Source organism: Phacochoerus africanus, chromosome 3, assembly GCF_016906955.1.
Source record: "Phacochoerus africanus isolate WHEZ1 chromosome 3, ROS_Pafr_v1, whole genome shotgun sequence".
Lineage (NCBI taxonomy): Eukaryota > Metazoa > Chordata > Mammalia > Artiodactyla > Suidae > Phacochoerus > Phacochoerus africanus.
The window spans coordinates 86,239,418-86,266,125 of record NC_062546.1 but is presented as its reverse complement, the minus strand read 5'-3'; the positions used below and the strand labels follow the sequence as shown (position 1 = coordinate 86,266,125).

At 35.2% G+C, this 26,708-nt stretch overlaps 1 protein-coding gene across 1 annotated transcript in view; it reads right to left on the bottom strand.

Moving 5' to 3' along the window:
• DPP10 (dipeptidyl peptidase like 10) overlaps positions 1-4,564 on the bottom strand; it is a 113,249-nt gene extending 108,685 nt beyond the window's left edge. Inside the window, exon 1 of the mRNA XM_047772090.1 lies at positions 4,450-4,564. The gene's annotated coding sequence lies outside the window, so the exon portion shown is untranslated. The remainder of the gene's footprint in view (positions 1-4,449) is intronic.
• Between the last annotated feature and the right edge of the window lie 22,144 nt (positions 4,565-26,708).

The window sequence follows — 26,708 nt, the reverse complement described above, 5'->3', positions numbered from 1 at the left end:
CAGAATTCCATTTATACATACATTTAATATTCTGATGTTGTTCTATTTATATTCTGATTTACCATCCTCCAAATGGTTCCTTATATAATAACTGTTTACAGTTTTTCACTCCACTAATTTGGAAATGGTGCAAACACAGAAACCAATATTCCTCATTGTATTGCTCTCAGATAATGCCTGATAGATATACGTGCTTAGTACTGTTGGACTGAATTTCAAAGGACTCCTTTAAAATATGAGATTCTAAATTATATTTGTAAATCATTGTGTATTAGTTCATTATTCTATGTGTTCAAATAATAGAAAGTGACATTTAATTTTTGCTTATATTTAATAGATTAAATACTTTATGGAAATTTTCATAGTTGTAAACTTGGTAACTGTGAACTTTAATGTCTTTTTTTTTGTCTTTTTAGGGCCTCACCCACAGCATATGGATGCTCCCAGGTTAGGGGTCTAATCAGAGCTACAGCTGCTGGCCTACACCACAGCCACAGCATTGCAGGATCTGAGCCAAGTCTGTGACCTACACCACAGCTCACAGCAACCCTGGATCCTTAACCCGCTGAGCAAGGCCAGGGATCAAACCTGTAACCTCATGGTTCCTAGTAGGATTTGTTTCTGCTGTGCCATGATGAGAACTCCTGAAATTTAATTTTTTGAAGCAAAACATTGAGCTGATATTTTGTTTAGTTATCACGTTAAATATGCCAATTTATACAAATATGATTTGAGATGCTTTGTGTAAATTATATTTTAAATGTTTTATTTTGAGTATCATGTTTTATTTTTCTCCTGGACTTCACCAACTCTTCAAAACACATTTTTTTTGCTTTTATTTTCCTTAGGAATTGAATAATACTAGAAATAGAAACAAAGAGGCTTTATAATAACACTTTCAAAAGAATTTTAAAGACTCCACATTAGTGACTGGGAGAAATAACCATGCTCACAGATTAGTCTGGACCTAAAAAAAATTAAGTTATATACTTACAATTAGCCATAAGAACATTCTATTATCTTTTATGTAACACTTTTATTCTTTTTTTTTTCCCCAGTGTTAACTACAGAAGGTAAATTTCAATTTTAAAACGGTAGAAATGTTACACATTATTTCTTGAGTTTCCCATACATACTAATTCAGATTGTAGTTGATTTCTGTAAAGTAATAAAAGTAATAAAATGGACCTCTCTAGACTAGAAATACACATATACTGTTGAAGATCATATGCACTGTTTTCCCATGAGTAAATTGAAGTGAAAAGAGAAGATCTGGATTCTGGAATATATTGCCACATTGGACAAGCAAAGTGATTAAGGCTCATGTGGGCCCCTTGAAGCATAGGTTGGCGATTCCAGGCAAAATGTTGAGGGAAAATTAATGACATCTGAATTGCCTAAATCCCTCTGCCCAATCTTAACATTGATTCCCTTGGTAGCATTCCTTTTCTTGGAAATGAAGCAGGAACTAAGGTAAGTCCATGGACAACAGTGTTCAGTCTTTGGCTAAGGGTACAGAACAGGGAAATCCAATACCTTAGGGCCATAATCTATGCCATCCCTTAGGAAACAATGGAAGGCACTGCACTGTAACAGGTAGAGTAGCCAAGGGTGAAGCACTGTCTTTGAAGACATAGGTTCAAGTGGCAGCTCTGCCCCTCATGAACTCTGAGGTCATGTCCAAGTCACTCATCCTCCCTGAGTCTTGGTTTCTTCAGTAAGTGATTTGATATAATAACATTGTAAGAATTAAATCCTACAGTATATCTGGAATCTCCTAGATACCTAGAACATATGAGCCCAAAGAACTGTGTTTAATTTGAATGGCAAAACTATAATTTTTCCATTTTCCCCTTTTTGGAAAGTGTCAGACCTATAGCGGCATCTCAGAAGTTTTTGTTGCCCATTCATACTGCTTATCTCTCAATACAGTGTTCACCTTCATCCCAAATATATAGGTGTTTATTCTCGAATTGAGATGATCATCTTATTTCCCAGAAAATAGTCTTTAATTTCTCTCCTTACAATTTCCTTAAAAATATAATCCATAAATGATTTGTAGCCTTCCCTAAAGGATAAAGGCCCACATCATTTTAATCAGTGGTCAAGTCAGTAACTTCTAATTGAGTTTACCTCCAGTTGACACAATATTTCATCAATGTTAAAGACAACATTTTGTCACTCAAGACATCATACTAACATTCTGCGAAGCACCAATAATCTCACTAAATTATCCCTCTACTCCCTGAAGTCTACTGTTCATTATGATTGCTTGCTCACTGTGTCTGCCACCACTGTTTAGTAGTGATCCAAACCCGAAGCCACAAAATAGTTCTTGACTTCTATCCACTTCATCCATTTAAATGTGATCTATTTATTTTACTGCTCATCCATTTTAGAATCTTCCCTCCTTACTGCTAATCCTAGTCCTATTACTCATTATCTCTTGACAGAACATAGAAAAAGCCTTATAGTTGTTCACTGTTTCTTTTTATTATTCAATTCTAGCTTTACACTGTAGCCAAAACAGTCTATTTATGCGAATGAGCTAATCTTGACACTTCTTTTCTTGAAAAGCTGTATTAGTTTCCTTATTTAATAGTGGAAGGATAATTGAAATTTCAGATTATTTTTAGGGTTACTGTCTCTTGGATCTTGTTGACTTCCTTTTTCTCAAATTTTATGCCTCAGTAATACCAAGCAGATTTAATCCCCTAGGCACACATTTTGCTACTAAAGCTTCTGTGTTTTTGCAAACTTTTAACCATTGTTTGGATTATCCCTCCTACTTTCTTCTTATATGTTAAACTTCTTAATCTTTGAGGCTCATCTCAGAGGGTTTTTCCTGTAAGAAAATGTTTCCAAATCCCTAAAGCGGGCCATGTTTGACTCCTTTTTCATAGAATTCTATGTTTACTGTGATATGACTATTTACCACACTGCATTGACATGGTTTCTTCATCTTTCAGAGTCTCAAACAGTATCAAAATATTTTGAATATAAAGGGCATATCTTTCCTAGCTCCTCTAGGTAAGAGGTGGTTAATTCCTACTATCTAAGTTCTCAGAAGTACGCAGGTTTCCAGTTTGTTTGTCACCTGTTTCTTCAATTCATTGGGTCCCTCCAATAATTTATCTTTTTGAAATAAGAAAGCCAGAGTCATCTTCTGACACTCTCAACCAAAAATCCCTATTAATCCATTTGTGTAATTCATTTTAAAAAATACCTTAGTGTAATAACCCCTGATAATTATACAGTAGTTTCCTCTACTCCTCAGAATAAACTGTGGCTTATAAAATCTTTTATTATTTTATGCTAGTATATAACACAAAATATATTATAGATACAAATATACATGTAAATATTGAGGGCTACAATGTCTCTTCCTTAGTAGCTCCACCCAGCAACACATCTCTCTTAATGTAAAGTCTGAGAGTAGAACTTTGTTGTTTCCTGATATATATCAGTACTTAGACAAGTCCGTGAAACACAGTAGGTCTTCAATAATATCTGTTGAGTGAGGGCACAAATGAATGAATACATATAAATGATTTACTTTTCTTGCATAAGTAAAAATAACAGCTTTGAGGTAGAAAGATTACATTTGCCAGTATTACTCAAGCATAAAATGTATTCTCTGGAAGAGTCTTTGCTTTATAATTTCTAATCAAATGGACTTAGTTTAAATTTTGACATATTTTGCTAAGATAAATTGTAGTCTGAAACCTAGGTATTAAAATCACACTTTGAGTCTTTTCCAGGCAATCTGTAACTATAACTAGCTAATAATTGGTACATAATAAAACTTGATAGAGGTTTTTATCACCTGATTCCTTCTTATTTTCTCAGCTATTATGAAAACTCGATTCAATAGCTACTGTAAATAACCCTTTAGGTAAGTTTTATTTTCCTCCCTATGCAACAGCTTTTAAAATGTGACAGAATGTTCTTAATAGGAATGATTAAAATCAAGTGGTTTTCATGCACTTCTTGAGCAATAAAGGATCTTTTTTCTTCTTTTCCAGAGAGTCAGAAAAATTCAGCATCTAATTCCAGAGTGATGTAAGGTGATTATTCAGTTTCATTATTTAAGCATCATCAAAAATAAAATCTATTTAACTTCAACAAAAAGCTTAAATGTGTATGTGTATACATATATATGTAATATATTTACACATATTACATAATATATTTGCACATATCATTTAATATATTTACACATATTTGTATATTATATATATATCTCAAACATGGAATCATACAAGTAGATATAAATTGCAACCAGTCAAAATATGAGCAGACACAGAGACATGAAAGCATGAAAGCAATTTTGAGAGGAAATGAGAATAGTACTATTACTATTGTTCCAGAAGGAACAGATTTTTCTTATAGATTTTGTATAAAAAAATGTCATTTGTATTCTTTTGAAGTTAAATCTATTCAACTCACCTTCATATAACCAGTCAGCAATTCCATTAAAAATAATTCCTTCTTTTCCAGAAGATGTCAGTCTCAATGAACTACTCTTTATATCAGGTTGATAGTAGATATTATTTTCAAAAATATAAATCTGGATCAGGAAACATGTAAAACAAACAAACCAAAAACCCAAAATATTAGGAAGGCTTTTTTAAACTTTCATATTAGAGAGTAATAGCTGAAGAGCTAAGTGTTTTATTCTTTGTCTGCTGTCAGTTTGTTTTTATTTAATGTATATGTCTGCATTGCTTTCAATTATTAATAGCTCTTTCTTTCCCTATCCTATCAATATCATGTTATCATTTATAAATTATATAGTACTTGGTATTGAAGCTTTTAAATCCTTATTTTCAACAACAATATTTTATTTACTTAATAATCTTTTTCTTATACCACAAAACTGGCTAGGATTTGAGATAATATTTTGCATTTTTAAGAAACTGACAATTGGACGAAATGCAATTTTAGTAACAGCAAACTGCTTGAAAAACTTCAATTTCAGGGCTTTCCTTTTACAACAAAAATGCAGTTGGTGATCAATTAAAAAAAAAACTCTTTAGAGAATCTCTCTGTTCTATTCAGCTTAACTCACAGATCCACTGATTAAGGGAAAGGATGACAAGATTCCTTCAAACTGGTAAGTGGCACACATTTCTCTATGCCTCAATCTTCCCTGGTAATTCTTTCCGAAATAGCTTATTAGTTATAATAACCGTGTGCTTGAGGATTCAAGAAAGAGTTTGAATTTGAACACATTGCAGTATCTTCCAAAATAATATCAACATCAACAACAACAACAGCCCCAACACAGGAACGAAAGTAGAAATTAAACAATGTCTGTCCATACAAAAAGATTTGCCTTTAATATAAATAACTTAGGATAATGTTATTTATAATCTACTTTAACATTTTTTTAAAATTTTATCATTGCACCCACAGCATATGGAAGTTCCTGGGCCAGGGATTAAATCTTAGCTGTAACTTTGACCTATGCTATAGTTGCAGCAATGGTCGATCCTTTAACCCACTGCACCTCTGCAATGACCTGAGCCACTGCAGTCGGACTCTTAGCCCACTGCACCATGGCGGAAACTCTCACTTTAACATAATTTTAATGCTAAACATTTCAAACTACTGGTTTATGTGATAATATAACTGTCACAGAACTATGTTTCATCCATATGTTGGAGGAAGACTAGAATATTTTTCAGAGAAAACCAAATTGCTATTTAGATTGAACATTTAACCAAATTTAAACCAAATTGTTGGTTTAAATGTTGTTAAACCAAATTTAACAACATTTAAACCAAATTTCTATTTAGATTGAACATTTAACTAAGAAGTTAGTGTCCATGTGTTCCAGCATGCTGTAGGATCATTACAAACTGTCAGACACAGCAATGACAAGAACTTCCGAAATAACTGTCTAATTGATTATGAGGTCCTAGATTTTAAACTTTGGTGTGCACAATGATGAAAGCAATCTCACTAGCTAGAAAATTTTATTGATATTCTGTTTTCATTCTGGTGATGTGGCACATATTTAACAGTGAGCATGCCTTGTTAATCATTCCACCACTGCCTGCTATTTGTATAAAAGTTGAGGATGCCAACATATGAATAAGAAGTGGTGGGGAGGAGAAAGAAAGATAAAATAGATATTTAAAATATGAGTTTTATAATCAGGCAGCCTAAAATTAAATTCAAATTGCTTTCATAATTTTCTGAACTTCCTTTTTATTTTTTATTTTAGTGGATTTACAGTGTTGTGTCAGTTTCTGCTCTACAGCAAAGTGACCCAGTCATACATATACATACATTCTTTTTCTCATATGATCTTCCATCATGTTCTATCACAAGTGATTGGATGTAGTTCCCTGTTCTGTACTTGCTGAACCTTTCTTATGTCTCAGTCTTCTTCTTTATAAACTGTGGGTAAGTCTCAGACCCACTTTAGAGATCTCATGTGAAGAGTAAATGAGAGTAGAACATGTAGCATATGTGGCTATGACTAAAAGCAGGGCTGACTTCACACAAGATAATCCGGTTCAAAATCTTACACTTTCTGGAGGCACTACAGATTCTAAACCAAAATAAAACCTCTACAGCTTCAGATAATGTGTAAACTATCCCAAACTAGTGACTATTAGGTTGCTTCTATTATGTTGGCTAAATATGTATTAGGAATAGTTAGTAGAACAGTAAAAGCAGTAGTGGTAGTTATTAGAAGGAGAGGGGCAGGTATTAACAAATGAAATTTACTATTTGCATGGAGAAAGATTTCAAGTGATACAGATATAGGAAATAAGCTTATTATGAAAGTATGTGGGTCATACTTAGGCAAAAGTTTGAGAACTATACCTTGGCTATCTTAAAACTTGATGGAAATGTTTTTAATGTCTTCCACAATGCCTTATAATTGAGAAATAATATTAATTATATTGCACTATCTAAAGTATAAGCTTTACATGTTTCTTATCCTACCTCCTGTTGCCTTTCACTCACAATATATGAAACAGGCACACAAAATCATCTTTAATTAGAGGGAATTCTCTTTTTGTACAAGAATATTCTATTAGAACTTGTAAGTAAATAGAAAATCAGATCATCCACACCCCGGCTACTTAAGCACATGTGACTATTATCAAAACTAGGGGTGACTTAACCCAATGTAACATTGTTTCAAAGCCTCAGCTTTGAAGGGAACAAACTCTAAGTCAAAATGATTAATAAAACCTCCACGACTTCAGCAGATGTATAAATTATCCAAAACCATTGACCAGTAATTACATTTATATTTGAAGAACAGATTGGATGATATTCAAAATCCATATGAAACTGACATCTGCTTCAATGTAAAAGAACAAGCAATATGGAATCAGAATTTTAATGTCATTTGCTAAAAGCTGCAACACCAGGGAGTGTCCACAAGATCTTTTTTCTGCGGACAAAAGTGGCTGCCTTTACGAAAATGTATGTTTATAACCTTTTAAAGCCTTTTAAGTTATTAGACTTCTCACTTGAATTATATTAGTTTCAAATAATAATCAGAAACTCTCACCACTACCTTAGTAATATAGAAGTAAAAATATTCCCAGGTACTCTCTGGACATGCTAAATGATATTTAAAGGATCCAAACGGCAATCATCGAGGGCTGGAACTAGAGTTAAATCACACTGAAAATATGACAAACACTAATGCCATTTATCCTGATGTTACTGATTAAACTGTCATAATATTTTTGATGCTATCTATCAATCCAGTCCTTCAATGAGCCTTCTAACTAGTTTAACAAATAGAAATGGATAGCTATGTGATCATTTAATTTTACAATTAATATGGAAAGCCAACTTCCCAGTTTTTCTTTTTTCTTTTTTTTTGGGAGGGGGGCTTTTTTAGGGCTGCACCTGTAGCATATGGAAGTTCCCAAGGTAAGAGTCCAATCAGAGCTGCAGCTGCTGGCCTACACCACAGCCACAGCAACGCAGGATCCCAGCCACATCTGCGACCTACATCACAACTGAGGGCAACACCGGATCCTTAACTCACAGAGTCAGGACAGGGATCAAACCCACACCCTCATGGATACTAGTTGGATTCGTTGCTGCTGAGCCACAAAGGACACTCCCTCCCCAGTTTTTCAAAATCAATGGTCTTAATAGACTTACAAAATAATTCAAAATTGGCAAAGTTACCACAAAAGAAACAGGAAAACAGTTGAAATACTATGTGCTGGATCATGGCAAACTGAAAAATATGGAGTAAATAACCTAAGAATTTATTGTAATTAATGCATTAATTGATATTACTCATTACCAGGTGAGTAAACACAGTATTTGTCATTGCTGTGCAGGTGTCTTTAAGAGCTGATTTTCAATTTTCTTCCTTCTCTTCCTCCTGCCACAACCACCAGTAATGCTTCAGATGACAGGCACCCCAGCGCCAGGGTTGCAGGCTTGGAACAAACTCCTTCCTCACCTCCCAGCAAGTTTGTGATGGGCATAAATCAAGAAATGAGTGTTTGATGTTAAAAGTCATTGTGATTTGGGGTTTGAGAGCAATTACAATGTAAATTACCTTGCCGTGACAGAACCAGAGACAATGCCTAATACAAACTTTCAAGAGCAGACTTTTACAAACTTTTAGCAAATTTAATGGAAAAAGAACATCAGAATAAAAAAAGTGTAATTAAATGTTAGATCTATTTTAGCTGAAATATTACTGAAAAGCTATTTCATTTTCACTGATTTGAGTGATTTTATGATAATTTTTTAAATTAGAAAATGTGAATCATTCCAAAATCCTTATATGTTATACCAGTGTGAGAGAATCTATAAAGTCATAGCCAACTTGGCATAGTTATTGGGTTTCCTTCTACTGTGGATTGCTTTTTGGAAAAAAAAAAAATCAGAATTAAGAAATGATCCCAGATTACACATCTTATTAGCAGAGGTGCAATGAAGAGTCCTTGCCTATGTTGGCTGTGAAAATATAAAATGTTATAGACATATTAAAAAGCACCATGGCAATTAAAAACAAAACATATTCCATCTCATCAGCAATCCCAAACCTAGGCCTTTGTTTTATAAGAAAAATTTAAAAAAATATGTAGATATTGATGGAGAGTGATATTTATTTCTGCAGTATTTATGATGGTCAAAAAGGAAGACTGGAAGTGAAAACCCATCAGAGTGAATGCCTGGATGGATTATGATTCATTCCCATTATGTAATAATGCTCAGGCTTTGAGGAGAGTAAATTAGTTCCTCATGAATTTATGTGGAATCGTTTTACTGAGATATTGTCAAATGACAAAAGGCGCAAAACAAAACAAAAAATGATTTCAACAAGAACCCATTTTTGTGCACCAGACAACAGCAATAATACAAATTCACACTGCTAGGTATCTCAGCAGCAGCTTTACATTGCATATTGTCTGTCGCTACTCAGCTCCCTCCAAAAGTCTTCTATTACTATGTGTCATCATAAACCTGAAATCTGCAATCCTAAAATTCTCTTGCAAACTAGTATACTCAGCTTCTTTGCCAGCTGGATTCTAGTTACTTTCTGCAAAATGAGAAAGTTACCTGCTAGTTAGCAATTAGAAAGTATTTGCCTCTGGCAGTGGCTTTTGCATGCCAGTTTCAGCAATAGTGACTAAGTGGTACAAATACATACATGCACACACATGAGGAAATTATAGTAATACATATTGAAAGACATATGCTTATCTTTTAATATGGGTGACTGTGTTGGAAAGTGAATATATAGCGAGAGAGAGACAGAAGAGTGAAAACAATCAAACAGAAAACAGTAAGAAAATACATGAAAAATACCTGGTCACATTTATGCTTGTGTGCAAATTATACGGGTTAGCATATGGATGAGTTAGGTAACAATATTAATTTCAGTGATAATGAAAATGATGATAGTGATGTGGAAATTAGTTTGGCATGGGGTCTACGTGAATAATAAGTATTTAGTTAGTTTTAAATTTGAAACTAATAATAATAAGGGTGTTTTCTTAAATTAGAGTAGGGCTGTCCAATGTTGGCATTACTGACATTTAGGACTAGATATTTCTTAGTTGTGGAGGACTGCCCTGACGCTGTAGATTGACTAGCAGCATACCCTCAGTTCTATGTACCAGATGCCTATAGCAGCACCTTCTCCTTGTTACGACAATCAAAAATGTCTCCGGACATAACTCCAAAGTCCCCTGCAGGGTAGGGGCAAAATCACCTCTAACTAACTACTGATTTTGAGATAAATCAGTTTTTTGCATGGGTATGCTCAAAAAATAAAATAATTTATTTTAATTTTTCAAACCTTTAATGGCCAATTTGAAATCTGTTGTTAGAAATAACTCTGCTAGGTGTGCCTGAGTTATAACTATTTCAATGTCCCTGTCTTCAAGATGATTATACTTTTACATAAGAAATAGGTAATCTTCTAAAACCTAATGAAGGAAAAACACGTATTACAGGTCTTAGTCATGAGCGGCAGGAGTCAGGATGAGGGAACTTGTTCATGGATACTTGTAAGAATTACTGAGTTTAAATTGTGTTATGAAGGACCAGGAGTGATTCCATGCAGTTAGGAAGGTGGAAAGGAAGAAACGCCAGCCTATAGGAACAGAATGATCTAAAGCTAAAGCTGCACAACTCTGGGAGTATACATGGCAATCTGGCACATATCTTAGAGTCGTTTTGCAGAAAAAAGATCCCCATTCATGTGGAAGATGGTGACTACATGCTCACCATAAGCACATAGAACCAAAACTGGTTGGGGCCAGAAGACTGATGACTAGGATTCATGAAACATCACCCTGTTTCCTTACCACCAATCAATCAGAACAAAGTCCATGATCTGCAATCTTCATCCCAAAAGCTGCCTTTAAAACCATTTCTTGAAAGCCATTGTTTGAGCATGAGGTGTTCAGTCCCCTTGCTTGGGACCCTGTAAATAAAGACTGTACTTTCTTTCACCAAAACCTAGTGTTAGTAGACTGGCTTTGCTGTATAGTTGGTGGACAAATCCAAGTTTGGCTTGGTAACACTAGTAGAGAGCAAAACAGGGATCTTCTGGAATATGAACTATGCTCTGTTTCTACCCTGGGCACTGTGAGAATGGAAGTGTTTATGAGAATCATCTCAGCATATTTGCTGCATGTAAGTTAAGCTTAAATAAGAAGGAAAAACTGTTATGCAGAATTTTTATTAGTAGTCATAATTCATTGAAAATGCTACCATAAGGATTATCGATATTTTACTGAAAGCCATAGCATATTGTTCAACTTTATAAAAATTCTGTTTCTTTAATTTGCCAGTATGTAATAAATTATGAGTGCCCATTTATGTAATGCAAAGTAAAGCTTTGAGCACATGTTAAATAGTTTGATTACTTCTGACACTTTGGCTTTGAATAAATCTGTCTGTAGGTTATAGAGTACCGCTTTCATTTCTCTACAGGACCATCTCTGGGACAGAACAACTCACTCAAATCACTCATGTCACCTTTGCACCAGTACCTGACATTCTAAAGACAGAATCACTACCAGAGAACTCTTATCTCCTGACATTTGCAATTATTCATATAAGGAAGCCCTTTCAAAGAGTTCTTCTTTCTTAAAAACTTTACAGAACATTATGCATTCTCAAAGAAGTGAAATATATCTCTAAGTCTTAAATTCATAATTATGGAAGTCACGCCACAGTTTCAAAGCCTTTGTACCCATTTTTTTTAAAGGAGAAAATGAATGCCAGATAACAGTTAGGAAACAGATAACTAAAAACCAGCTCCAATCAATGAAAAGTAACAGCAGACTGTCTCTTGGCTCTGTCAGTCACTAAAAATCATTTAGGGCAAGAGAAGACCTTATGATAAACAGATCATTGTGATAATTGAAAATTAAATAAAAAATTCTTATGAACCCTACATAATAAACTGGGACCCATTGAAGACAATCAACATTATCATTATCATTTAAAAAAAACCTTTATGTACTAATTTATATACAGGATGGTATTGTCAAGTCATTTTGTATCCATTTCTTCCTCTACTCCACTTTCTTCTTTTTCATTGTTCCTTAGCCCATCTTCATGCCTTATTCCTCTTTTTCTAGCCCTTTATCATAGACAAATATGTATCTGGAGCCATTTATATGCTAGATGCTGTGTTAAGCTTTGATATAAAAACAAGTTCTTATGATCTAATGTGACATTCCAATATAAGCACACACAGATTAATGTAGGTGTGGCAGGTAAAGAAAAATAAAACCAATGTATGAGGACATTAATTCAGGGGGAAATATCACTGCCTAATGTGTGTCATGGCAGTAGAAATTGAAATGGAAAATAAAAATAAAAGCAAAAGTGTAGAAAATGGGATTTCTATCAGAGACATGGGATCTAATTGTGGCAGTGCTTTTTGTGAGACTAAGGTAGTTGCCAGTTGCAGTATCCTAATCATATTTTCCCATGGCATTCTAATCAAATTTTCTTAAACAAATCCTGTGTTCAAAAATGCCTGACCCCTCATGGCTCTTGTTTATTTTCTAGTCCTGGAATTCAAACTTTCTCATAGGCTCTGAGAGCTTTCAGAAATCTTTTTAATGAATTCATTTTCTGTTAAAATGAACCTGAGTCCAGGTCTCTTGCTTAGTTCCAGGAATCCTAATTGCCAGGTGGCACGTGACAGCTTAACTTTCAAACCCTCATGGGTAAGAAAGCCTTTACGCTGTCAATTATGTTAGGAGCAAGCTGAATTAACCTCTCTTTCCAGCTTTCATCTATCCCAGGATTAGCAAAAAGCATGGCACACATGCACTTTGTTCTCTGATGTTAAAACAATTTGTTTTTACATTTGTGTCGTAACTCCCTGTTTTTCAAAGGCAGACTCCAAAAATTTCAAAAAAGAGATTCCATGACGGAGGGCTCAGGGAGAGTGGAAGTAATTCTCACATGCTTATCAATGTGTCTGTGTCTAATGCTTTCCAGTTTATGGGCATGTTGATAAGAAAACAAATTGAAAAATGCAGAGGGTGGAACCAGCCTTGGCTATCTCCCATGCACATTTTACCCATGGTTCTACACTCTTTATTCCACTTCATGCAATTTCTAGGCATCCCTGGCCACGAATGAAAAATATAGGTCTTTTTTTTTTTTCAATAGAGAAATATCCAAACATGTTTTACTATATCCTCCCCAAATACTGGATATCAATAAAATAACTATAAAAAATCCAACCTAGTAAAATGTCTACATCCAGAATTAATTGTCTGTTCTAGTTAATGGTCTCATGAACTTAATTTAATTGCTCTAATGATGAACTGAGAATGAGAATCATTTAAATGCAAGCATAACTTGGAATGCAGAACAAATAGCACTTGAAATACTTCCTTATTGTTTCCCTTTTCTTTTTCCCCATGTGAGAGTCTCTAGAAATGACTATCTCTTGTGCTTCTACAATGGGGATAGATCAACCTGATCTTTGATGTGCGTGTAACTGAAACACAATATATCCCAATACCTTTTCTATTTTGTAGATGAAAGAATGTAAGATGTGTGTCAAAGAGTCTTTTCTGATTCTTAATAATTCACAATTGAGGTTTGTAGTAGGTTACCCACTGCTTCCCTCCCTTCAGTTCTCCTCCCTTGCATCTGCCCAATAAAATGACAAAAGAAACTCTGGCAGTGTTTTGACAGTGACATTGCCCAATTAAAGTCTTCCATTACTCAGCAATCCATAAAGAATAAAGGCTAGATTCTTTACATGAAAATTCTAAGCAAACTGTACTATTTAGCGTTTATGTATCAATCCACCTATAAGGCAACCTCTCATCTGCTTGCCATCATATAGTATGGTTTTTGTCTGTATTTGTTTGATTTGCTTCTTCCTCAGCCAGACACTGACACACAAAACAGAAAAATCTACCTTGAACAGAACACTTGAATAGACATCCTTGTGAAATAACACTTTTTAAAAACACTAAGGTCAGATGATACTGTATATTTGGTATTATTTAGAGACACATGGAATATACATATTTACAGCCTGATGAAATGCTTCTAAGTTTCTTAATGAAGAAAGTTTAAAGATGGAGTTCCCATTGTGGCTCAGGGGGTTAAGGACCTGATGTTGTCTCTGCAAGGATGCAGGTTTGATTCCTGGCCTTGCTCAGTGGGCTAAGGATCTGGCATTGCTGCAAGATGTGGTGTAGTTCATAGATGCTGCTCAGACGGGTGTTGCAATGGCTGTGGCACAGGCCACAGCTTCAGCTCCAATTTGACCCCTAGTCTGGGAACTTCCAAATGCCATTGGTGCAGCTTTTAAAAAAAAGATGAAAGGCAGTGGCAAGCTACGTGTATGGAGATAAACGTGGAGGCATGATGGTTATTTGGTTCACTCACTCATTTACAATTTCACTGTGTGATCATGCCTGTGAGACAACGTTTACTGAGTCTTAGTCCCTGTCGCTGATGAATTCACAATTTAAAGGGAGAAAGATAAGGGTAAAGAAAATTAATTTACAAAGTATGGTATTTCTATGATGTACTGATGTGCAAAGTATTATTAGAATGTGAATGAAAAACACAAGACAGTCTGAATCTGATTGAAGAATATGAAGGTCAGAAAAGTCTTCATAAGAGGCATGACATTTGGCTGAACTTACAAATCCTGTTTGATTTTGCTAGGCAGAGAAAGGTAACACAAAATTCAAGAAGAAATGGTATGACAAAAGGCAGATTTAGGTGATCAGATATTGAAAACACACTATATAGAAAAAAGCAGAAAGGAAAGAGTGAGATGTGAGAGAGTAAATGAGGCCAGAGTATAGATATGAAAAAATTATTGGAGAGCTGGAGAGAAGTGAGGGAAAAATAGGGAAAGAAGAATGAGATCTTTCTTACAATTATCCAAGTATTAGTTTGAATGATAATTCAGGAAAAGCTGTTCCATCTAAAAACTGACTAGAATATTGGTCTATTTGTTGAGAAACAAAGATGGATAAATTGCCTTGAAACTGTTTAATCATGACCATAGAATCTTTCATTTCATTTTGAATCAATTTCAATAATTTCCCTCTATTCTTGGAGAAGCAGGAAGTGAAATGAGATGTCAGTGATTTCAATGATACTACAGTATTAATAGTTATGGCAAATGATATCCCAATTGAGCCTCCAAATACTTTGATTTTTTTCCTTTTTGGCCATGGCTGAGGCATGTGGAAGTTCCCACACCGGGGACTGAAGCTGAGCCATAGCAAGCTGCTGCAGTGACAACACTGGATCTTTAACCCATTACACCACAGGAGAACTCCTTCAAACACCATTCTACATGGGTCTCCTGATTCTACAGGTATTAATACAGTAAAAAAATAATATTCCCCCTCTTAAAATTGGCTCCCTTTTCACACTAGCCTTTGGTAGAGCATGTTTTTTTTTTTTTCCAAGTTTGATGCCTATAATGCTTTAATGTTGGAAATGACCAAATAAAGATAATAGAAATTAAAAAGCAGATATTCAGACAGATAGCAAGATGCTTTAATGAGAAAGTCCAAATTCAGGATCCACTGATGACTTGGTATCATAACTCTTGAAGATATATAATATGATTGAGAGGCAAATGAATAGTGTGATTCCTGAGGGTGGTGTCACCAGTGCATATACATTTCTGGGCTTAAAAATGGAGGAGGAAATAAGAAAAAATGAAAAGAAATGATGGCTTAAACATTCACAAAAAGGCCCCGGAATAAAAAAAAAAAAAAACTTTTCTGAGAATTTATAAGTAATAAGAAGGAAAATGATGACAAAAAAGAGAAGGAGAAAACACACACACACACACACACACACACACACACACACAAAAGGAGGAGGAGAATGAGAAATGAGGAAATGAACCCAGAGCTTATTTTCTCAAAATCATTTAGGCTGCCTAGGCTGCAAGTCTGCTGCACAAAAGCCTTCATCAATATCCTTCATCAAGCAATAGGATGTCTTGGAATAGCATTTATTCTATCAAAGAAGACTGTTAAGTTTGGCATGGACCCAATTATGGCAGCAATTAAGTCTCATTGCTGAAGGCTTAGTGATCTCCTTCCTCATAGAGACTTTATCAATTGAAATCTATCATGTTATCTATGCCCGATTGCACGTCATCACCAGATTTTAACTGTTGCCACTAACAACTGATCTTCCTCCATGTCATCATCCCTATAATAATACTCAATACTCCTTGGCTTTTTACCCACTCAGCATTCCATTCCATTCCATTCCACACCACAACCACTCCACTACACTCCACGCCACTCCATTCCATTCCACATTTGAAAAAGGGTGCTCCAAAACCAATTACTTTCCCTCTACTCTCTCACTTCTCTAATGGTTCCTCCTCCTTCTTTGCCATATCTGAACCCTGGCCTCCCTTGGGGACCTCATTACCCAGCTGCCCTCCCTAGAGAAACCTCAAGATGCTCACTGTTTCCTTTTGTTCCTTTAGAACATAACTTTTCCACCCCATTTTAAAAATTCTTTTCATATCAGGCACATTAGGTCAATCAGCTTTACCATACTCTGTCTCTTCAAGGTAGAAAAGTAATATTCTAAAACACTAGTTATGGAGTTCCCGTCATGGTGCGGGGGAAACAAATCCAACTAGGAAACATGAGGTTGCAGGTTTGGTCCCTGGCCTTGCTCAGTGGGTTGGGGATCTGGCGTTGCCAAGAGCTGTGGTGTAGGTCACAGATGCGGCTCAGATCTAGCATTGCTGTGGCTGTGATGTGGGCCGGGGGCGACAGCTCCAATTAGACCCCTGGTCTGGTAACCCCCATGTGCCACGGGTGGGGTCCTAAAAAGACAGAAAAGAACAATAAATAAATAAATAAATAAATAAATAAATAAATAAATAAAACACTAGTTATAAAAATACTGGTTCTGGTCCTAAGATCTGGGGAGGGATTCAATAAATTAGGGTGTGTGAGCAAAATCTAGCCTGCCCTCACTTTTGTCTGGCCCATCTGCTAAGGATAGTTTTGGCAGACCAACATGAGGGATTAATGTGATGTTGGATGTTACTTGGAACTCTAATTAAGTCAAAAGTTATCCCGCAAAAAAAGAATCTCATTCTTCTCATTAGTAGATATGTATTATAAAACATTGCACTTAATTGTTATTCTTTTGAACTATCTCAATAGAATTTTCTGTAAATTTGTTTTCTTTCTTGTTATATAAAATCTTACATAATACTCTGATTTTGCCTTTTGTCCTGAACAACCAAAAATATTTACTCTATGGTCCTTTACCAAAAAAATTTGCTGACCCTTGCTCTGAGGTAAACAAGAAACATTGTTAAACAATATCAGATAGCTTCTTACTGCCTTCATCTCTACTTTTTTCTTCCTGTCTCCTTCTCCTCCTCCCTCCCTCCCTCTTCCTCTCTCTCTCCTTTTATTTCTTTCTCTTTCTTTTTTCTTTCCATCCTTCCTTCTGTCCTTCCCATTTCCTTTCTTCCTTTCTTCCTTTCCTTCCTTCCTTCCTCCATTCCTTCCTTCCTTCTTTCTCTTTTATTTTTCTTTCTTTCTGTTTTTCTTGCAATTCAGAATCCTCCCAAGTCCTTCCTAATTTCATTGTGAAACACTGAGATCCATGAAATTATATAACATTTCCTAAATGCAATTGACTGTGATTTTTTTAAAATCAGAACATCTTGCAGGCCAAAAAGCCTAAGAAAAACTTTAAAAATGCACTTTAAAGTAGATCCTGTATTTTAAATAAAAATTAACTGATATGTGGACCATTATTCATATGCTTAAGGAGCTATTATTTTCACAATTTTCAAATTGCATGACACTTCTCTAATATATGAATCAACTTTTTGTCAGCAAAGTTCAGTAGCAGTAACAAAACTCACCTTGAGAATTTAAACACTAAAAATTGACTGAAAAAAATAATTGACTTAAACAGTTTCATATTTTTCTTACAAATGGGGTTTACAATCCACCAAATAGCCTCCACGACATTTCAAAGCTAACCCTATATTGTTTCAGCAGATCCCTTATGTTGTTTTTCTTCATTTTTTGGATTCTCCAATACAGCAAGCCAAACATCTGGAAAAATATATTAATCTTCTTCAAAAGTCTTTCATATAACTTTTTCCTTCATGAAGTCTTTTTATTTTCTGAGACTAAACCACACATCAATACGGACCTGCTGTATAGCCTAGGAAACTCTATCCAATATTCTATGATAAGAATCTGAAATATAATTTTTTAAAAAATGTTTTAGAAAAAAACCATAACATGATTCTAAATAAGCAAATGCATTACTTCCCTCATTAAAAATATGTATATGCATTCAACCAGCCTTATCTTCAGGTTATTGTGCATAACTATTGCAGATTTACCCAAAATAATTCTTAATTTATTATCTACTTACTGCTTCTAGATTTTAAATGTCTCAGCAGTTCTTTAATTTCACTCCAACTGAATTCTCTAGTAACTAACATAGCAGATTCTAAAGACAAACTCCTTATTCTTTAAAAATTCAAGTAGTTATTTATTTTTTTACAGGAAATGTTTTCCATATTTTACTAACTAAATTCTTGAAGGTAAATGACCTTTGGGAGTAGTACATGCTACTAGAACTGAATTCAAGCTAACTGAATTACTTAATAAATATTTTATTAACTATATGAGTAAAATTGGATAAGCTTCCTAAAGAATGCAACTTGGTTTTAGAAATAAGAACATTAAGAACTAAAATCTCAAAAATTCACAAGAATTTAGAAAGAAGCTGAAGCAATATTATGTCATTAATCATTTAGGGGATACTTTCAGAAAGACATTTCAACTTTTCAAATGTATCAGGAACAAAAACATTAAAAAAATGAACATTCTCTTATGAATGCATTATTCTATCTAATGTTTGATGGGAATAAACTACCACATACACTTAAATTCTAAAATTATTTATGATTTTTATTAGTCATCTAACAACTTGAAGAGCCTTGTAAGTTCCCAGTAAGGACAACAACCTCCGGGGGCTTTCACCAGCCTGGCCTGCCCGCCCTCTGGACGGGCCACACTCCCTTGGAGCAGGACCCCCTGGAAGAGCTCTGCAGCCAAGAAGCACTGGGGCAAGCCCTGCCTGGCCATGGGAAGTCTGCTTCCATCACGGTGTGGTCCTGCCAATTCCGTCTGCCCTGGAAAAGCACTCCTTTGCCTCCCAGTGGCCCAGCTAGCCCCGCCCACACTTGGGAGGTGCTGCATTCCCACAGAACAGCTGCCCAGCACTGCCCACCCCCAGAAGAGCTCTGTGGCCCAGAAGCACTGGGGCAATCCCTGCCTGACCACGGGAAGTCTGCCTCTATCATGGTGCAGACCTGCCAGTCCCACCTGCCCTCAGGAATTCCTTCTTAGCTTCAGAGTGACCCTGCTAGCCCTGCCTACCCTTGGGAATGCCCCATTGCCTCAAAGAATAGCAGCCAACACCACCAGCCCTTGGAAAGCACTCCACAGCAGTGCCAGGGCAAACCCTGCCCAACCATGGGGAGTGCACCTCTACCACAAAAAAGAAAATAACAAGCAAGATGAAGAAGCTCTGAAACCATTCCCAGTTAAAGCAACAGGAGAACTCACCTAAAACAGTCAACAATGAAACAGAGCTCTGCAGTCTGACAGATGTGGAGTTCAAAAGGAAGATAGTGAAAATACTGAAAGAATTAAGAGAAGATATGAACCGTAATGCAGATACCCTCAGAAAGGCACTAGAAAATATAAGAAGGAGCCAAGAAAAACTATAAAATTTATTTGCAGATACAAACTGAGCTAAGGGCAGTAGAAACCAGAATGAATAATGAAGAAGAATGAATTAATGATGCAAAAGATAGAATAATGGAAATCACCCAAACAGGAAAGCAGACAGAAAACCAAATGAAAAAATAAAAGCAATATAAGAGACCTATGGGATAATATAAAGCAGGCCAATCTAGGCATAATAGGAATTCCAGAAGGAGAAGAAAAAGATAAGGGGATTGAAAATATATTTGAAGCAATTATCATTGGAAACTTCCCAAATTTAAAGGATACTGATTTCAAGATACAGGAAGCATAGAGGGCCCCCAAAAAGTTGAACCCAAATAGACCCACACCAAGACACATTATAATAAAAATGTCAAAAGATAATGATAAAGAGGATCCTAAAGGCAGCAAGAGAAAAGCAAAGTGTCAATTATAAGGGAACCCCCATAAGGCTATCAGCTAATTTCTGTACAGAAACTCTATAGGCTAGGAGGGAATAGCAAGAGATATTTAAAGCACTGAAAGGAAAAAATATGCAACCTATAATACTCTATCCAGCAAGAATATCATTTAAAATAGAAGGGGAAATATATTTTTTTCCAACAAACAAAAGCTAAAAGAATACAGCAATATAAAACCCATTCTAAAAGAAATATTGAAAAGGCTTCTCTAAATCAAAAAAAAAAAAAAGAAGAAGAACTAGGATGGCAGAAACCACAATCAGAGAGCAGTCACTCAAATAAGCCAGCATACAGATCTAATCATGAAGGTTTTTAAAACAAAATAAAATTAAAAATAAAAAAACAGACATCAAAATCATAAAATGTGGGCAGGGAAAGTAAGGAAATAGATTCTTTTTTTAATTTTATTTTTTAAAATTTTAATATGGTAATGAAGTGTTTGAACCTACAGGACTATCAGGCTAAAACATAATTATAGGAAGGGGTTAACATACTTAAAAAACGGGGTAAGCACGTATCAAAACCAAACATTACATTCACAAAACAATGAAAAGAAAAATAATCAAGCAGAAAATAATTGGAGACCATCCAACCAAAAAAATAAAGAATGGAGACTTATAGAATCAACTGGAAAATGAGGTTCACAATGGCAATAAACAATCATCTATCAATTATCACCTTAAATGTCAATGGACTGAATGCTCCAATCAAAAGACACAGAGTGACTGAGTGGATAAAAAAGCAAAAACCTTCAATCTGCTGCCTACAAGAAACTCACATTAGAACAAAGGACACATATAGATTAAAAGTGAGGTGTGGGAAAAGATATTTCATGCCAGTGGACATGACAGGAAAGTGGGAGTTGCAATACTCATATCAGATGAAATAGACTTTAATATGAAGTCCATAAAGAAAGACAATGAAGAACACTATTTAATATCCATTCAAGTAAAGGGTATAACAATTGTCAACATATATGCCCCAAATATAGGAGCACCCAGATACATACAACAAATATTAACAGACATAAAGGGAGAAATTGATGGGAATACAATATAATAGGAGACTTTAACACTCCACTCACATCAATGGACAGATCCTCTACACAGAAAACCAATAAAGCAACAGAGATCCTAAAGGAAACAATAGAAAAGTTAGACATAATTGACATCTTCAGGACACTACATCTAAAAAAAACAGAATACACATTCTTCTCAAGTGAACATGGAACATTCTCAGGAATTGATCACATACTGGGGCACAAAGCTAACCTCATCAAATTTAAGAATATAGAAATTATTTCAAGTATCATCTCTGACCACAGTTGTATGAAACTAGAAGTCAACCACAGGAAAAGAAATGAGAAAAAAACCTACTACATGGAGACTAAACAACATGCTACTAAAAATCCAATGGGTCAATGAGGAAGTCAAGAAGGAAATTAAAAAATACCTTGAGACAAATGATAATGAAGGCAAAACCACTCAAAATCTATGGGACGCTGCAAAAGCAGTTCTCAGAGGGAAATTCATAGCAATACAGGCCTTCCTCAAAAAAGAAGAAAAATCTCAAATTGACAACTTAACCTACCATCTAAATGAATTGTAAAAAGCAGAACAAACAAAACCTAAAGTCAGTAGAAGGAAGGAAATCATAAAGATCAAAGAGGAAATCAATAAAACAGACATTCAAAAAAGAATAGAGAAAATTAATAAGGCCAAGAGCTGGTTCTCCTAAAAGGTGAACAAAATTGACAAAATTCTGGCTAGACTCACTAAGAAGATGAGAGAAAGAACCCAAATAAAAATAGAAATGAAAAAGGAGAAATCACAACAGATACTGCAGAAATACAAAAAAAAAAAAAAGAGAATACTATGAACAACTCTATGCCATCAAATTTGACAATCTGGAAGAAATGGTCAATTTTCTAGAATCTTACAGCCTGCCAAAACTGAATCAAGAAGAAAGAGACCAACTGAACAGACCGATCACTAGAAATGAAATTGAATACATCATAAAAAACACTCCCTACAAATAAAAGCCCAGGACCAGATGTCTTCACAGGCTAATTCTACCAAACATACAAAGAGGATCTGATGCCCATCCTCCTTAAAATTTTTCAAAAGGTTGAAGAAGAAGGAACACTCCCAAACACATTCTATGATGCCACCATCACCCTAATTCTAAAACCAAAGATATTACCAAAAAATAAAACTATCACCCAATATCTTTGATGAATATAGACACAAAAATTCTCAACAAAATTTTAGCCTACCAAATCCAACAACATATCAAAAAGATTGTACACCACGACCAGGTAGGGTTCATCCCAGGTTCACATGGATGGTTCAACATATGCAAATCAATCAACGTCATACACTACATTAACAATAGAAAATTCAAAAACCATATGATCATCTCAATAGATCCAGAAAAAGCATTTGAAAAAGTCCAATATCCATTTACGATAAAAACTCTTGCCAAAGTGGGTATAGAGGGAATTTTCCTTAACATAATCAAAGCCATTTATGACGAACCCACAGCAAATATAATATATAATGGAGAAAAATGGAAAGCCTTCTCACTTAAATCTGGAACAAGACAGGGATGCCCACTCTCACCACTGCTATTCAACATAGTACTGGAAATCCTAGCCACAGCGATTAGACAAACAAAAGAAATAAAAGGCATCCATATAGGAAGAGAAGAGATAAAACTGTCACTGTATGCAGACATGATACTATACATAAAAAACTCTAAGGCCTCCACCCCAAAACTACTTGAAGTGATCAACAAATTCAGCAAAGTAGCAGGATATAAGATTAACATTCAGAAATCAGTCACATTTGTATATACCAACAATGATATATTAGAAAAGGAATACAGAAATATAATACCTCTTAAAATTGCACCCCCCAAAATCAAATACCTGGGAATACAGCTGACCAAGGAGGTAAAGGACTTATATGCTGAGAACTCTAAAACATTAATCCAGGAAATTAAAGAGGATGAAAAGAAATGGAAAGATACTCCATGTTCCTGCATTGGAAAAATTTATATTGTAAAAATGGCCATACTACCCAAAGCAATCTACAGATTCAATGCAATCTCTATCAAATAAATTACCCATGACATTTTTCACATAAATAGAACAATTAAAAAATTTATATAGAACCACAAAAGACCCAGAATTGCCAAAGCAATCCTCAGAAACAAAAACCAAGCAGAAGGCATAACTACTCCAGAATTCAAGCAATATTACAAAGCCACAGTCATCAAAACAGTGTGGTATTGGTATCAAAACAGACATACAGACCAATGGAAAAGAATAGAGAAACCAGAAATAAACCCTGACACCTATGGTTAATTAATCTTTGACAAAGGAGGCGAGAACATCAAATGGGAAAAAGAAAGTCTATTCAGCAAGCATTGCTGGGAAACCTGGACAGCTGCATGCAAATCAACACAACTAGAACACACCCTCACACCATGCACAAAAATAAACTCAAAATAACTGAAAGACTTAAATATAAGACAAGACACCATCAAACTCCTGGAAGAGAACACAGGCAAAACATTCTCTGACATCAACCTTGTGAATATTTGCTCAGGTCAGTCTCCCAAGGCAGCAGAAGTAAGAGCAAAAATAAACCAATGGGACCTAATCAAACTGACAAGCTTTTGCACAGCAAAGGAAACCTAAAAGAAAACAAAAAGAGAACTTACAGAATGGGAGTAAATAGTTTCAAATGATGCAACAGACAAGGGCTTAATCTCTAGAATATACAAGCAACTTCTACAACTCAACAGCAAAAAAGCCAACCACCCAATGGAAAAATGGGCAAAAGACCTGAATAGACTGTTCTCCAAGGAAGATATACAGATGGCCAACAAGCACTTGAAACAATCATTAATAAGTCCACAAATAACAAATGCTGGAGGGGCTATGGAAAAAAGGAAACCCTCCTGCACTGTTGGGGGGAATGTAAACTGGTACAACCACTATGGAGAACAGTATGGAAATACCCTAGAAATCTGTACATAGAACTATCATATGACCCAACAATCCCACTCTTGGGCATGTATCTGGCAAAATTTTCCTTAAAAAAGACACATGCACCTGCATGTTCATTGCAGCACTATTCACAATAGCCAAGATGTGAAAACAACCCAAATGTCCATCAATAGAAGATTGGATTAGGAAGATGTGGTATATATGCACAATGGAATACTACTCAGCCATAAAAGAGAATGACATAATGCCATTTGCAGCAACATGGATGGAACTAGAGACTCTCATACTGAGTGAAATAAGTCAGAAAGAGAAAGACAAATACAATATGATATCACTCATGTCTGGAATCTAATATACAGCATAAATGAATATTTCCACAGAAAAGAAAATCATAGACTTGGAGAAGATACTTGTGGCCACCTAGGGAGAGAGGGAGGGAGAGGGAGGGATTGGGAGTTTGGGGTTAACAGATACAAACTATTGCTCTTGGAATGGATTTACAATGAGATCCTGCTGTGTAGCATTGAGAATATGTCTAGATACTTACATTGCAAGACAACAATGGGAGGAAAAAGTATGTATACATGTATGTATAACTTGGTCCCCATGCTGTACAGTGGAAAAAAAAAATTTAAATAAAATAAATAAATAAAATAAAGAAGCTCATGCAAAATATAGAAAATGTTGTAAATTTAAAGGTTTTATCTCAGTTGAACCATTTTTATTAATAATTTTCTAAAGCATCTGATATACATGAAAAGCTCTCAAAGCATATCATCACGTTTGCTTTCAACAGTGTTTTATGCAGAAATTAATAGATAATTTAATGCTTGAGGATTTCCCATGGTGGCTCAGCAGGTTAAGTACCCGACTAGTATCTGTGAAGATGCAGGTTTGATCCCTGGCCTTGCTCAGTAGGTTAAGGATCTAGCCTTGCCTCAAGGTGAGGTTGCAGATGCAGCTCGGATCCTGGGTTGATGTGGTTGTGGCACAGGCCAGCAGCTGCAGCTGCAATTTGACCCCTAGCATGGGAACATCCATTTGCCCCAAGAGAGGCATTGAAAAAAAAAAAAAGAGAGAGATTCTTCAGTGCTTGATGTTTATTCATAGATTTAACATTTCCTCTCTTAGTTTTTCTTCAAACTGAAGAACATTTCTTTGTCTTTTTGCCTTTTCTAGGGCCGCACCCGCGGCAAATGGAGGTTCCCAGGCTGGGGGTCTAATCAGAGCTGTAGCCACCAGCCTACGCCATAGCCACAGCAATGCGGGATCCAAGCCACGTCTGCGAACTACACCACAGCTCACAGCAACACCGGATCCTTAACCCACTGAGCGAGGCCAGGAATCAAATCTGCAACCTCATGGTTCCTAGTCAGATTCGTTAACCACTGAGCCACATTTCTTAAGCATAGGGTCTAGTGGAGATATATTTGCTTATTTTTCTTTTACCTGAAATTATCTTCATTTCACCTTGATTTTCTCTGAGTTCTGACAAGAAGTCTGTAAGAATTCTAACTGTAGTCCTTTTATACGCTGTATGTCGCAGTGTCTTCGGCAGCCCTGACATTTTCTCTTTATTTTTATAGTTTTCAATAGTTTGACTAATATGTACTCAGAAGTAGTTCTCTTGGGATTCACTTTTTTTTTTTTTGCTCTTTTTGGGATAAGAATTGTTACTGAATATCTTGAATATATAAACATTATTTTTTATTAAATTTTGGAATTTCTGGTCATCATTTCTTCAAATATTTTCCTGTCTCATCCTTTCCTCTCCTTTTAAAATTTGTTCACAAAACTTTTGACTTTTGTAGTTCTCCCGCTGGTTTGTAGTGTTCTATTTTTTTTTCTTTTTTAATTTCTTTTTTTTTTCAGATGAAATGATATGTACTGATCTGTGTATCACTGCTCTGTCATTTCCAGTCTGCTTTAAATCTCATCCATTTACATTTTTCAATTTTAGATGTTGTTTAGCAATTCTAAAAATGTCCATTCTGTTTTTTAATATTTTGTATATATGTATATATAATGTTATATATAAACATGTAAGTATATATATGATAGGTAGCTAAATTAATAGAAAGATGGGAATAAATTGGTTTTATATGTTATATATATACATATATATATTTCTATACTAATATAGCCAATCTTTTTATCCTCTAAGACATTTATTTTTGTGACTCTCATGGAACACAGAAAGCAACTTAAAATTGCTTTCTATGCCCTTAGGCTAGAACCATAAACAAAAACACACAAATGAGGACTTTACACCTTAAGGGTTATTTCATTACAATTTTTACTCTTTTCCAAGATCTACCTGTTTTTATTCAGGCACCAGAATCCATGGGTAGTTTTGCTTCATTTTTTCAAATGTTTTATCCAGAGTTTATAGTTGACTCTGCATGAAAGACTGCTTTGCTAGCATTTCAATCTTCCATATCAGATTTGAGAAAC